The sequence below is a fragment of the Amphiprion ocellaris genome, chromosome 7 (assembly GCF_022539595.1).
Source record: "Amphiprion ocellaris isolate individual 3 ecotype Okinawa chromosome 7, ASM2253959v1, whole genome shotgun sequence".
In the NCBI taxonomy this organism is placed as follows: domain Eukaryota; kingdom Metazoa; phylum Chordata; class Actinopteri; family Pomacentridae; genus Amphiprion; species Amphiprion ocellaris.
The window spans coordinates 21,390,241-21,404,110 of NC_072772.1; the positions used below are offsets into that span (position 1 = coordinate 21,390,241).

The 13,870-nt window shown below is 40.8% G+C and overlaps 1 protein-coding gene across 2 annotated transcripts in view; it reads right to left on the reverse strand.

Annotated features, from left to right (window-relative positions):
- LOC111562717 (unconventional myosin-Ic) overlaps nucleotides 1-13,870 on the reverse strand; it is a 68,919-nt gene that overhangs the window by 49,958 nt on the left and 5,091 nt on the right. The window contains exon 1 of one of the 2 annotated variants that reach the window (XM_023261401.3): nucleotides 12,914-13,256. The exons of the other annotated variant lie outside the window; for it this stretch is intronic. The gene's annotated coding sequence lies outside the window, so the exon portion shown is untranslated. Of the gene's footprint in view, nucleotides 1-12,913; nucleotides 13,257-13,870 lie in introns of those variants that run through there. 2 annotated transcript variants of the gene reach the window in all.

Sequence of the window (13,870 nt, forward strand, 5' to 3'; positions counted from 1 at the left end):
TCAGCTGTTATGTTCTTACATCAACTAGGGCATGGGTGTGGCAATCCCATCAGCTGGCATTTACATTTACACACTCTGACATACAGCACTGAAGTGTTCAGCTGTCTATATGGATGGGGCGAGACAGCCACAGAGAGGGTTATTTTCTACAGAAAAATGTGAAAAAGAAGCAATGATTTGAAAAGTGCGACAGATTGGATAAATGGCTCCTTAGAGGCCATCGGTTTCTCATTTAAGTGCTGTTGACATGTCAGCATGCACCTACACTAAACCTGACAAATGACTGGAAATTTATGTGCGAACAGCTTGAACTCTGAGCACAATCTGGACAGAGTAACTTAACACAGACCCTCTCCCAACACAAGAGGATGGCTCAGCAATTTGGTCACACATAGTTCATTGCAACATCTCTAGAATCTTGTCCTCTGAGATTTACTACCAAGGGTTGGGCTGCTGAGACAGAAAATACACACACAACTGTTCCACAGAAACGCACATGTTCATGAGCTGTACTAAGAATGTCCTCCACTGACTACAACTACATCATGCTCTAATTTTGTCTTTTATATTACTGACATTTTCATGTTCACTAACTTGTAAAAAACCTCAGTTTCTAGTGAAAATAATGGAACAGAGCAGAAATAAACAGACATGCAGTGTGCACACTGACGATGTTGTCGGTCATTTGGTTACAGTCAGCCAGCAGTGGCAAGACAGCGATACAAACCTTATGACACACACACCATTTTTGAAGCCGCTCCCATGATGAACATGAAATGTTATGCACTTGAAAGCATTACTAGTATCCCCTTAAACTGAGAGACAAAAACAGAGAGGCATTCTCTGAAAGGGTTGGGATGAATGAAACAGAGGGGGTGCATATGTGTGGATGTTACAGAATGTAAACAATGAGAACATGCCTTCATCACACACCTGTAGTATTCATTTCTTAAAATTAAAGACGAAATAAATGTGCCTGCAGATTTATGGGAAAAGTAGTGTAGAGGCCTATAGAGATTCTAGATTACGTTCTCAACAGTAAATATACTACTGACTCAGCATTTGTTTGGTAAGCATTTTGTGCTGCTAAAATGATGAACACAGCACATGGTAACAGAGTGATTATGTCCATATTAAAGGTCTGATAAATAGTAAGATTGGCATTTTACATTTAGAGGTAATGCAGTTAAATATCCCCCCAAGAATGCCTTCTGTGAAGTTCATCCCAGTGTCACACTCACAATAATTCAATCCCACTGGGAACAGTTCTAAATGAACAGCTGTTCTAACCCTTCCTTTAAAACAGCAGAGGATTCCCTCACACATACACACACTACATTATCTAAACTACTCATAGTTAGACTGGGCAGGGCTCTTGGAGCATGTTAGATAGTAAGGTTGGTCATTTGTTGTGCTTATTAGGGAGGTATGCAGCTCACAGCAGCTGAGATGTGGACAAAAATACTGTACATCAATTAGAAAACTGGGGAATCGTAGATGCCTAAGGGCTTAAGCAACCATGGCTTGAATTTGAAGCTATTGCGGAAGTACCTTTCAGTGTAATACCACTGAGAGTTGCTAGGTACAGGTTTAAAAAAAAATCTCTGCTTCCATTAGACTCCCATTTAAAAGTGTCAACTTCTCACATGAAATAGTAAGTTGATATTTTTTTTCTTAGTCATTATGATATCATTAGGTAAATTCACTTGTTCTGCTAAATATGCTAGAGGTCTGCGATCAAACAGAAATCAGGATGACATTAAACTATATGAAGCCAATTTACTCTCCAGCACTGGCACCTGTTGATCCTAGTTTTTCACCCCAACATCTGTCAAGCCCCATTTGGCCAGTCAGCCTTCAGTCGATACAACTTATTTTAAGCTAATATTAGTTTGTGTTGCACACTGTGGGTGTCATGGGGAGCGGAACAGAGCCACTGAGGTAAGGCACTTGGGACCCTGCATAAATATCACATCCTTTGTCTACAGACTGTTATAAGTAAGTGAAACAGTGTGGCATAGCTAGTTTTTTAAGCCGCATTACAATGTCTTCACATATTGGCATCAAAAACACCATTAAAACATGTACACTGCTTCACATTCTCACACAAAGTACCATTACGTATAATGTGTACAGTACCCCTTGCCTATTAAGTAATGTGTACAACTTCATCAGTATGTTAGCTACGTGTTCAAATCAGGTTCAAATCAGGTTCAAAGTGTCGCTGCCCCTGCTCCGCCAAGCTTCCCATATCTGGAAGGTCCCAACTCCAACTGGAACTGATGACATCAACCATAAGGCCATTCTTTAGGTTTTAATTTGGGTCCAACGCAAAACAATGGGTGACGTCATCACTTCCTATATCCATCCTTATATACAGTTTACAAGTTTGAGGCAGTGACAATGTAATAATTCCTCTGATTTTGGAAATCTTGTAAAATGTGACAATGAGCTTTGAAATAGTAGTAAATAAAGACTAAGAGTCATGAGGTTGCACTTTGACACAGCTGTGCTTCAAGCTAAACAGCATGACACCTAGCATTTTCATGACCATTAATATGAGCATTCTAACATTTGCTAATTAGCACTAAACAAAGTACGACAAAGGCTGAGGGAAATGTCAGTTTTAAATATACACTACCATTCAAAAGTTTGGGCTCACCCAGACAATTTCGTATTTTCCATGAAAACTCACACTTTTATTCATGTACTAACATAACTGCGCAAGGGTTTTCTAATCATTAATTTGCCTTTCAACACCATTAGCTAACACAATGTAGCATTAGAACACAGGAGTGATGGTTGCTGGAAATGTTCCTCTGTACCCCTATGGAGATATTCCATTAAAAATCAGCCGTTTCCAGCTAGAATAGTCATTTACCACATTAACAATGTCTAGACTGGATTTCTGATTCATTTAATGTTATCTTCATTCAAAAAATGCTTTTCTTTTGAAAATAAGGGCATTTCTAAGTGACCCTAACCTTTTAAATGGGAGTGTATTTATATATATTTCTGTATAAACTTGGATAACCCCACCTTAAAGAAACTGTTTTGGTAAACTGACTTATTAGAAGACCAGCTCAATACCACTTTCACACAAGTGTGGAGCATAAGAAGCAAAAGCAGCAGACAACTAGCTTAGCTTAGCTAAAAGAATGGACTCATTCTTGGCAGCTGTGAATGTGAATGTGAATTTTCTGGTTTAAGTCAAACTTCTATGACAGGATGAGTAAAAATTTTGGCTTGGATCTTGTGGAAAGGTCAGGGGACCATGAATATCCTAGATCCAATGCACCATCATACAGGTGCAACTAGACATTCCTTCCCACCAAAGCAGTGAGTCATCAAACTGTAAAACCAATGTTTTTTAACAAACATATGACATCAACCTCTGGATTGCACCAAATCTTAATGGCGTTAGCATAAGAAGGGAGAGTTCAACACAATAAGACATTAACCTAGGACACCCTATACACTCACTTTCAGGTTTCTACAGCCTAAAATGGGCAGAGCAGCAGTGGGCATGACTAAGACTGTGACTAAACAGGTGAATACCAACCACCTAACCCAAAGAGCACAACAACCTGGTTCTCATGGGTCACTAATACAGACAACAATGGCAGAGTGTGGTCTGATCAGGGTTCATGTGATCATCTTTGTCAACTTTGTCATGGACTGTTCACTTGTACGGTGTGTTACTCTGCTTTACATCCAAATGCATGCTTGTACACACGTCAGCATAGTTTTACATTCAATGGCAATGAGCAGGTGAAGACAAGGAATGAATGAATATTGTTCAGATATCAGTATTAGACATCAGAAACCCGCATCAGTCAGAAGCTTAATGTGTGCCAGGCATCCTAATCTCATTTATCATCTCTTGTTTGCATTCCTTCAGACTATGGATGCTGCTTTAATGTTCTTTCTTTCCTCCTGCTGGTATTTGGCTTTACTTTTGTGCCACATCTACTTTTTCTTCTTACCACCTTGCAAGTAAGTTTCCATTATTTATACACTTTTTTTAAAAAATATTTCTTGCATTCTATCTCCTCCTTCACCAACTCATAGAACTCCTCCCACTACTCAGTCATTTCTCTTTTCAAGGTCCAAGGCCACACCTGCCTGTACTGGTACTGACAATATCCAAGCTCCATGGAAAGACCTTTGGTTAAAGGTTAACAAAACTGTACTGAGTGGGAACGAAAGCTTTTGTAGGCTTAACCAAGGACACTTTATCACCACCACAGTCAAGGCAATGGAAAACACACAAAGAGCTTCTTTCCGGTAAGGTACACTGACAATTCAGAGAACTCTTACCGACGTGCAGAATCATTTAAGTTGCAATAAAAATGTTCTCTTTTTAAAACTTAAATTGTCAGTCTTTTCATATTAAGCACAGATTAAACCATTGTGGAAATACTGTAAAAATGACAACAAATGTGTGTAGATCAGATATAAATCCCTAACCCTGACCACAATCATTCAATTCAATAGTAATTAGGATTATGTTGAGAATTTTCACATCGAGTTCAACTTCACTGTATTTTGATTCCTGAATTTGCCTCGATAACTGATAACAAGTCATCCAGGCAGTGCTAACCTTAAAGGAACAGAGATCTGAAGGGTTAAAAATGAAAGCTAACAAAGCTTATCAGCTGTGTTGCACTATTCATTTTCATTTGCTGCTCTTTAGTGATAGCATAAGCTGCTCCACAAAATGCTCAGGATTTTTTGACAGTTATGAGACAGGAGCTGCAGGATTAACTCACTTCTTAAATGAGCTGTTTGAACATTAGAGACTGGGCTAAGAAGCTTTCAGACTCACAGTTAGCAAGCCAGTTTGCTCTTTGTCACCTCTTCAGGAGATTTTAATTGAGTGAGAAACTATACTAAACTATACTTAAGAACAACATGCCATGGGATCGTAAATAGCACCTCCTATTTTGCATCAGATACATTTCCCTGTTCCACTTTTTTGGTGTTCTACGTATTGAAATCAAGATGTAGAACATACAGTTGTGCAAGAATGGAGAAAGGGGAATTATTTTGACAAGCTAATCTACATGGCAAACATCAAAACAGACTTAAAAAAGTACAAGTAGCATCCACACCAGAGTGAAAGGTTAACTGTGTTGAAATGGAATTACGTTAAGCTAAGTGTATTTAACTTTTTCCCACTTTTTTCCCTAGATTCCAGTTTCTCTTGCTACCGCTCTCTCAGCCTCTGCTTCATTCTCCGTTTTAAAATGTGAACACATCTAACTTCCATGAAAGATATGCGCGAGTTAAAAATAGTAAAACTTATCTTAGTGTAAAAGGGGTTGTGGGAGGGTGAAGGATAGGAATGTATTTGTTGATTGTATCCGTCAGTTTGGATTTTGCTCAGTAGGAACGGCCTTAAATGTTCCAGTGTGCTCCACAGTCCCACATCAACCCAACACAAACATACAGAAACACTGACACACCATATGAACTCCTGTTTCAACAAACACTGAGATTTGCCTTTGGTGTCATATCGCAGCAAACACCGAGCAGGTGGGTGTGTCACAGAAGTGTGGTTACAAAGCAGTTGGAAAATCACAGGTACATGCCCAGCAGAGGAGCAGGTATGATGTACTACATGATCCACAGGGCTTAGGTCAGTTAGTTATGACGCACGCACGCACGCACGCACGCACGCACGCACGCATACACGCACACACACACACACACACATATACAAAAACACACACAGAGGGCAGTAAACATTCAAACTGCAGCAGGTAAATGGATACTATGATGAACAATGTGTCTAAATGAGGCCTAAATATTTAGCTCACTAAAAGTACAACTACAGGTATTCTTGGAATATTTTGGGATGGTTTACACCAGTTCACTTTGCACAGTATGGGGATAAGGACTGCTTTTATTCTTCAGACCACCTACCTTCTCCATGTGTGGGAGGCAGAGCTGAAATACAATGACTCACATTAAGAGGTATTCAAATAAACATCTATTATTGTACATGAATTATTGTTGTAGCTAACATGAGGCTCAGCGCTTGAGTAACATCCAAAAGGTACTGAAGAAACTAAACAGTCGTGCCCTAATGTCCCAGTAAAATACCCAAAATGTTACAACAGGATTAAACAGCCCTGTTCAACAAAACATTCACATAACACACCCACACCACACAAACACCCACAGAGTTTCTCTCCCGCTAGCCTGGCAGAGTGCACTCAAGTACAACAGCAGATGAAATGGATTACCAGTTGTCCTGTATCGTCGGGTTAATCCCAGTGAAGCTGTGCAGGTGAGGGTGTGTGTACAACAGGACAGGATTAGGAAGTGACTTAGTCAGCACTGTGGTAAGTAAACATGAGTGAGCAATTCTATCCTTAGCTGACGCCAACTTCACCCCGTCAGGCCAAGAGATGCAGCTGTCAGGCAGAAACCACAAGAATTAATTTATGGATGCTAATATCTCAGCTGTTTTGGTTAGATTCCTGGTGCTGGATGTCTGTGTTAAACTCTACCAATTGTTAAAGTTCTGAACAATAAAAACAGATCAGTGCCAACAAATTGTTTCATTAGATCAAGGACACACAAGCTGTAAGTCCTTAGTGCACCAGTAGAAAGCAGCTGGACTTCTTTTTGGTTCTTGAAGACATTTCACCTCTCATCCAGCAGCCATCTTCAGTATATTCACTGTTGCAGTGTGTTTCTGAAACCTTTGTCATAAGCATTCAAATTCAAGTCGCTTGAGGACTTCCCATCTTCTGCAGCCACACTGCATGTACAAAAATGGCAGTGAAGCTGGCGTGGATTTTGACTCACATCCAGGGTGGTTTCCAGTCCCACAGCAGTCAAGGCTGTAATACGGAGGAGAAGCAGGACGCGATCACTCAGAGCATTTATTCCCAGCAGGGCGGGGCTCACTGTGCTGCTGAGCCAGCTCTGGGATGTGGGAAAAGAATCGCATGGAAAAGCTAAAGCAGCTGCCCACAGCAGAGGAATAAAACTGACCAGGCACACACATACTGTACATATACACCCTCCAAGACTGTGAGTCATCATCACACAGGTAACACATAGTCTGATTCACTGCCAGACACCAGCTCTCATTGCTTCCATTCTGCTAGTGTTTCTGCATCATTTCCAACACATTCTGCATGTGTCTGCCATCAGACACACAAAGCTGCACTAAAATCTTACTAAAAACACATCAAAAGTGGTGCTGTAAGGGTAGAAAGAGCAATGCTCGCTACATAACATGTTGGACTTTTATCCAGATTTACCCAAAATACTGTAGCTCCTTTAATGCTTACACTTTAACTGACACTATCATTTGAAAAGGGACTAATTCAGCAAAGATTCTTCAACTGCAGTTCCTTCAGTACTTAAATGTTAACTGAACTACTTTGAATACTTTCATTCATTCATTCATTCATTCATTCATTCATTCATTCATTCAACAAATTGTAATATCTGTATTTCAAATGTCCCTTCAACCCATGTTTCAAAATCTTCCAGTAAAATTTTAGCAGCAAACACATAAAATTCTAGTTCTTGTTCAAGGTTTGTTTACATCAATAATATTGTAATAAGAATCAGAGAGTAAATATGTTTGATTTTCATGTAAAAGTCAACAAATGTTCTTAAAATTTCATGTTTAAACATAACTGACCACACGACTAAAACATTACTGGATAGTGACGTTTATCCTGCATTTGAACATCAGCAGCCACGTTAATGTGCTCATCATGCATCTCTCTGTCTCCAAAGGTTAGATCAATAGCCATTCCCCTCCAGCATCTCCAGCACATTAACATTTCAAAGTCTGACTCAATTTCCCATAGACACAGGGAGTAGTCATCATCCAAACGACCTACCACGCATACCACCAACATTACTAACTGGATGTCATTTTATTCACTCAATGTAATTATCACTTGACCTGATCTTTCATTTATCTTATCTTGCATTTATTAGTTTTCCCCTCACAGGAAATAATGAAGTGCTAATGGAGTGTTAGATGAATTTATCAGCAGTTTGTAGACACTTGTGCGGATACCAGCCTGTTTATATCATCACCGCTGATGGAGGCTCATCATAATGATAGCTGAAATAGAAATTGTGTGATACATTTCACAGATGGCTGACAGTTTAATATATGTGTTGTAATTCAAAATCTCTCACAAGAAATGCAAAGGCATAGCTGTACTGCCGCAAGGAGAGTGTTAAAAAAAAAAACATAGAGAGGAAAAACAGATTTAACCACCCTTGCTTATATTTTTTGGAATAATAGTCACATTCAAAGATTTTGTGGTCAGCTATCAGGGCTCTTATTCATAAAATGTGATCTGGCCCTCCCTGGTTTGACTTTACCCTTCAGTGTCTTAGGAAATGGGTACAAAGTTCATAAACCACTTTAAATTGCTAACTGCCGTTGCGTTAGGACCTTATCGGCCCTACTCTTGGCTTAGTCTAAAGTGATATCTATACTTAATGTTATCAGAGCAAAGTGTCCAAATCCCTGGCAGTATATTCATGCTTGGGTTTATAAAGTAGTCATAGACACCAGGTTTTAAACTAACTGAATGTGTAGGACAAGGCACAGCTGCATACTTCATGACTGACCAGAGTTATGTTGGCAATTATCTGACCTTTTCCCCTGTTGCTACTTTTTCCATTTGAAAATGATACATCTTAATGGAATAGCTCAATGTTTAGGAAAATAAAGTGCGTATTTTAAAGTCCCTCTATGGTTGCTGACTTAACCACCTGAAGTCAAGTTATAATACTGGAGTAGACATACATGTTTGAACTGGAGCCCAGTTCTGAAGAAGAATAATGACACAAGAAGCTCATCAATGCAAGTAGACAGGATTGGTTCTTTAGGTTTGTTACATAAGAAACTCTGATAGTCTGAATCTGTGTTTTTAAGACTGTCATCAGTAAACTGTATTAGCGTTGACTGATTATTTATCTCATGTCTTCTAGCATATAAAAAAGAAACACACGGGCATGTTGATATGGTGAAAAAAAATAGGTGTTTTTAAAGGGGTGTTAAATGTGAAGCAACAGGCAGATTAATTTGATCTGGCAAACCATTGGGAATCAAGGGAAACGGCTCCAGTAGCCAGGCTCTGTCCACTGAGAGTAAAACCCGTCCAACCTGTATTCATGGATGTATTATAATAACTGGATACCAGACTCAAAGAAGCTCACCACACACTTCAACGAAATTTGCTCACCTGATATATAAGTCAAAAAATGCTGTGGGCAATCCACTGCAGAAGTGCATTAGTGATTTCCCTGCTGCCCCAGAGTTTACACTGGAATAACACCATGCAAATAAATATGCTCTGCTAGCCCCTAGGAAAGTTGAACAGATATAAAGCCTCCATGGATTAAAATTCATAATACAAAGAATAATAATAAACCTTGTTTAAAGTTGGAGGTGTTTTATAGATGTCTGTGCAAAATGGTCTTAAGGTGGGAGATATTTTATTTGTACTACTGCGAGTGACCAGTGGTACAAATTATCTCTAACACTTAATTCAGTCTCGTCATCACTGCAAGGTTGCCAAGAAACCCTGAGACTCCAGGAAGTCACAGCTAAGAAACAGTCCCACACAACACCCTGTTAAATAACACATCATTTTGACACTTCAGTCTTGGTGCAGTTTGAAGGAACCACATACACTGCATTAATAATCTGTAGAGGCAGCAGAAAATAAGAGTGTGTTATCTACAGTTAGCCTAGGCAAATGATAGGGAGAAGTGAAATTTCCTAACAATCAAAAAACTACGAGTGCGGCTAAATCCAAACCCCAAGTGCAGTCATGATCCTTCACCGGCTTCCCATCCACAAACTCTTCCAGTGTTTTGCTCATTTCTTTCAGTTGTGTTAAATGAAAACTTCCTTCAGTGTGACAACAATGTCCTTAACTGTCATGCCACTCGCTGACGTCCACACGTTTGATGGGACAAGTTCACAGCACAAGGTCACAGTACAAGGTCAATAAAGTGGAAATAAAACCCCACTGGGCATTTCCTATAGCACAGTGGAAGACCATGAGTGTGTGTGAGGACAAATGAATGCATGACTGTCTTTCCTGTTGTAGAGGTGATGGTGGAGAACAGCCGGGCAGTCAGGTGTGTCCTACTGGGTTCCTCCCAGGATCCTCCTGACATGTAGTGTAGAGACCACATAAACAGGGAAACCTTCACCCTGTCAACAACAGGTTCTATATCTGCTAAAATAAAGGTCTGAGTATAGGCCAAACACCTGGAGTTCATTTATATTCAAGTTATTAGGCTCTATGGGATACCCTTACACATCATGTCACTTTATTGTATTTCACTAGCTGGTCTGTAAGAGAAAGTAAAATCTGCCATGGAGGAGTCAACTAACCGGCATAACAATGTGGAGCAGGAAAATACTGATATTTGATCAGATAAACAGTCAAACAGCAAGCCAGGACCAGTTAGCGGAGTTTGTTTTTTCTTGTGAAACCCCTGAAGCCCCAGTAGTGGAAGGAGATTGTGGGCAAAATCAGCTTGTAAGCCTCTGTGCTTGATCTAAATGATCTTAATCTAAAATAAACATACCCATAAGCATTTCACCAACCCCCGTATTGTGTTTGCGCTTACATAAGCATACAGACCCAAAATGAAAATGCCCAAATATGAAGAAACAGGCACACATTTAGGGAAAAGGCTCTTTAAAACCCCAAACTGCCCAACACCACTCTCACCACAACTCTGTGACAGCTGGGAACCAGAAATATCACCAAAAACCCAGCCCATCAAGCTCTAAAAAATGAAGCACAGCACTAAGGGGAAACAAACTGCCTTTAGGAATCTGAACCACATCAGTGCAACTGAAACTGCAGCTAAATCAATCTCAGCCACGAATGTACAACTGGGGCATCTGCTTTGGAAACATTTATTGATGTGTGTTTTGGGCAAAGTAGGATAACGGTGCAGACTGTGTGCTGAATAGTCTGCAATGAGCAGTTTCTTCTTAAATTAGACCTGTTCATTACAGGCAAACATTCTCTGTAGGTTGATGCAACACTGTGGTCAGAGCCACCCCATACAGTCCTGCTTCAAAACCAGTCCTCTACAATAACAAGCTGTCATTTAAAGGAGCCTTTATCAAACTTTCAGCAGAGTGACAGTCAACTTAATGGCAGCTGCAGACAGTCTGTGAACACTGGGAGTCCTGCCCTCCAGGTGACCTTCAAGCAACAGGTCAGCTGCTCTAAGCAGCTTGAACCCTGAGGACTGTCCCACCCATGCTAGATCATTTCTTCACACTTCTCTCTTCTGGTTTCAGTCTACATGTGCATCTTTCTAATGTCAGCACAAGGCTAGTTTGTCTTCCCTTTCCCGCTGGGTGGGTAATCTACCTCACTGATTATCAGGCTGGAGGTGAACAGATTATAAACCCAAAAGAGAACATCTCTCTGAGAGAAAACTGTAGACCTGTGCAGACAGTGAACAAGAAGACCCAGATGAGCCAGTTCCACATCTGCATACTCATTTTATATTTGCACGTCAGAATTTTTGATTACAGCAGAATTATTTCCGTGATCAGAAATGATTGCTCATCCCTTAACAGGCTCTGGTATTAACTGGCTGCATTAGACGCTGGGTGGTTCCCGTGTGATTACACTTACAAACCACACACATTAACAGGTGGACCAGCTTGTTGACCACGCTTTCGTCAACTGCAGAGACACTTTCTCAGCCACAGCCAGACAGCTGAAGTCCAGCCAGCTACTGGCAACTTCACACAGCCTCTTTAAAAGTTTCTTTAGGAGATGGGATAAAGTCAGTTTAGCCTACTTTTTTCTTCTGTGAAATCACCAGCTACCTGCTATTTAAAATCATCTAAACCATGCCGAAATTCTATGTATTTTCAGAGAAAACAGTCTGTAAGTGGGTGATCCTGTGTTGGAGATGGTTGCCAGCTGTTCATTTAGAGTACTACAATACTGGTTATATTAATAGCTTCTATTGCAAATACTCCATTCCTTCATAGAAGGTCACACCCAGTAACTTAACAGCACCTTTGTACTGAGGTGTGATCGCTCTTCAGTCAACTGTCTTAATCTGTGTCTGTCTGGTGTCTATAAAAAGACAGCCCCTGCCTGAGGGATTTGATGTTGTGGGCTAAAAGCCAAATCAGTATGTGGCTAAAAGTTCACGGTTGCCTTCAATGCCCGCCAGTTAGCCAGTCCACTGGAGATACTAGCCCTGATGACTGACTCTTCAGGTAGACAGCCTCTCACCAAAATACATTCAAAAACCGGCCGAAAATAAGATTTATTTCTCTTTGAGTGCTGGCCGGCGATAACTAAAGCAGAAAACTTGTAGAAATCAATGGTTATTGAGTCTTTAAACCGGCATACATACAGTACACCACTGCTACACTTTTACACGTAGTTTTAAACTTAAGAAGGTAGCTAGGTTAGCTAACGATACACTACCACTGCAGTTAAACCTCAGCTGAAGACTGAGTAGCGGTGCACATGTCGACTGTAAACACCGAAATATTGTGAAAGTCATAAACACTGATACTCTGGAAGATATAGAATTGGACAGAAGCTCCCGGTTGTTTGTTAGCTGCTCTTTTTTTAGTGTTTTATTGTGTAAAATCAGTTAGTATGAGGCAGCGCCGCGTTAAAACGCTACATTTTTGAACGGCAGTTGGCATGAGGGATTTTTTTTCCATATGGCACACATGAGATCTCTCAGCCCACTCACTCAAACATGCTGCAATGTCACAACTTACTAAGCAGAAAGCGTCCAAATGTTCCAGCTGTGACAAATACAGCTCTCCTGTCATTACAAAGAGCGTAGCGAAAGTTAACAGTTAGCAGCGGACCGATAACAGTTGGTACTGACATAAACATACCTGGAAACAGCCGAGCTCTACAGCGGTGCGTTGCTCTTCTCTGACCGGCTTCTACCGTCCAGACAGTCCGGGGGAAATCTGCTCACAGCGGAGTCCCTCCTCTGTGAGTGTTAGTCCGGTCTGTCGGTAGGTAACGTACTATGCCGGTTCTCCTGACCCTCCCACCACTCCCAGTACACACCAGCGCTCCCACTGTGGACTCTGCTTCACCCACACCACAGCCTCAGCGCGAGACTTCAGCCACCAGTCACACTCATACCACGGATGAAGGGACGTATAATGGTGTAAATATGAAACAGACTGTCAGTGTGCAGGACTCAGTTCCCCTAAACCCTCTGTGGGAGTGGTGTGGTGATTTCCCCCTTCCTTTTCTTTCATTGAAGGGCAGCACAGCTCAGTAACACCAGGAAGTTCACCAAAAACCCATCCCACTGCTCTGAGTTTAATTTAGCCAAGCCACGCACCATGTCGTCATCCCTACAAACTCTCCTCATAGCAAAAATAGACAGCCATATGTTATCTTCTGCACACAGCTTCACTGCTCCTCATTTATCACATGCTTTAGTCCTGGAAAGCAAATTATGGTGGTTTAATTTAATTCGCCTTGGGCTCATATACAGAATAGAACAATAACATGCTCCCTACACATCAAAGCCAAACTCTATTCAAAAAAAGTAGACATTTATTGTTTGATCCTTGTCTGCAAACTGACACACCCATCTGAGCACAAGTTAGACTCCTGCACACATCAGCAAAAGACAGTCCTCCATAAGGACAACTTTCGACCTGCACAGCTGCTCCCTCTCAGAGGTGAACAGCAGGAAGTAAGGCACACACACACAGAAAACAAATATTAAATGAGTAGATATTTAAATGGAGCCTGGCGCTGCCACTGTGAGTTCATCTTTCTCTTTCACAAAGGTTACCAGATGCCATTCCGCTGCAAATTGCACCACA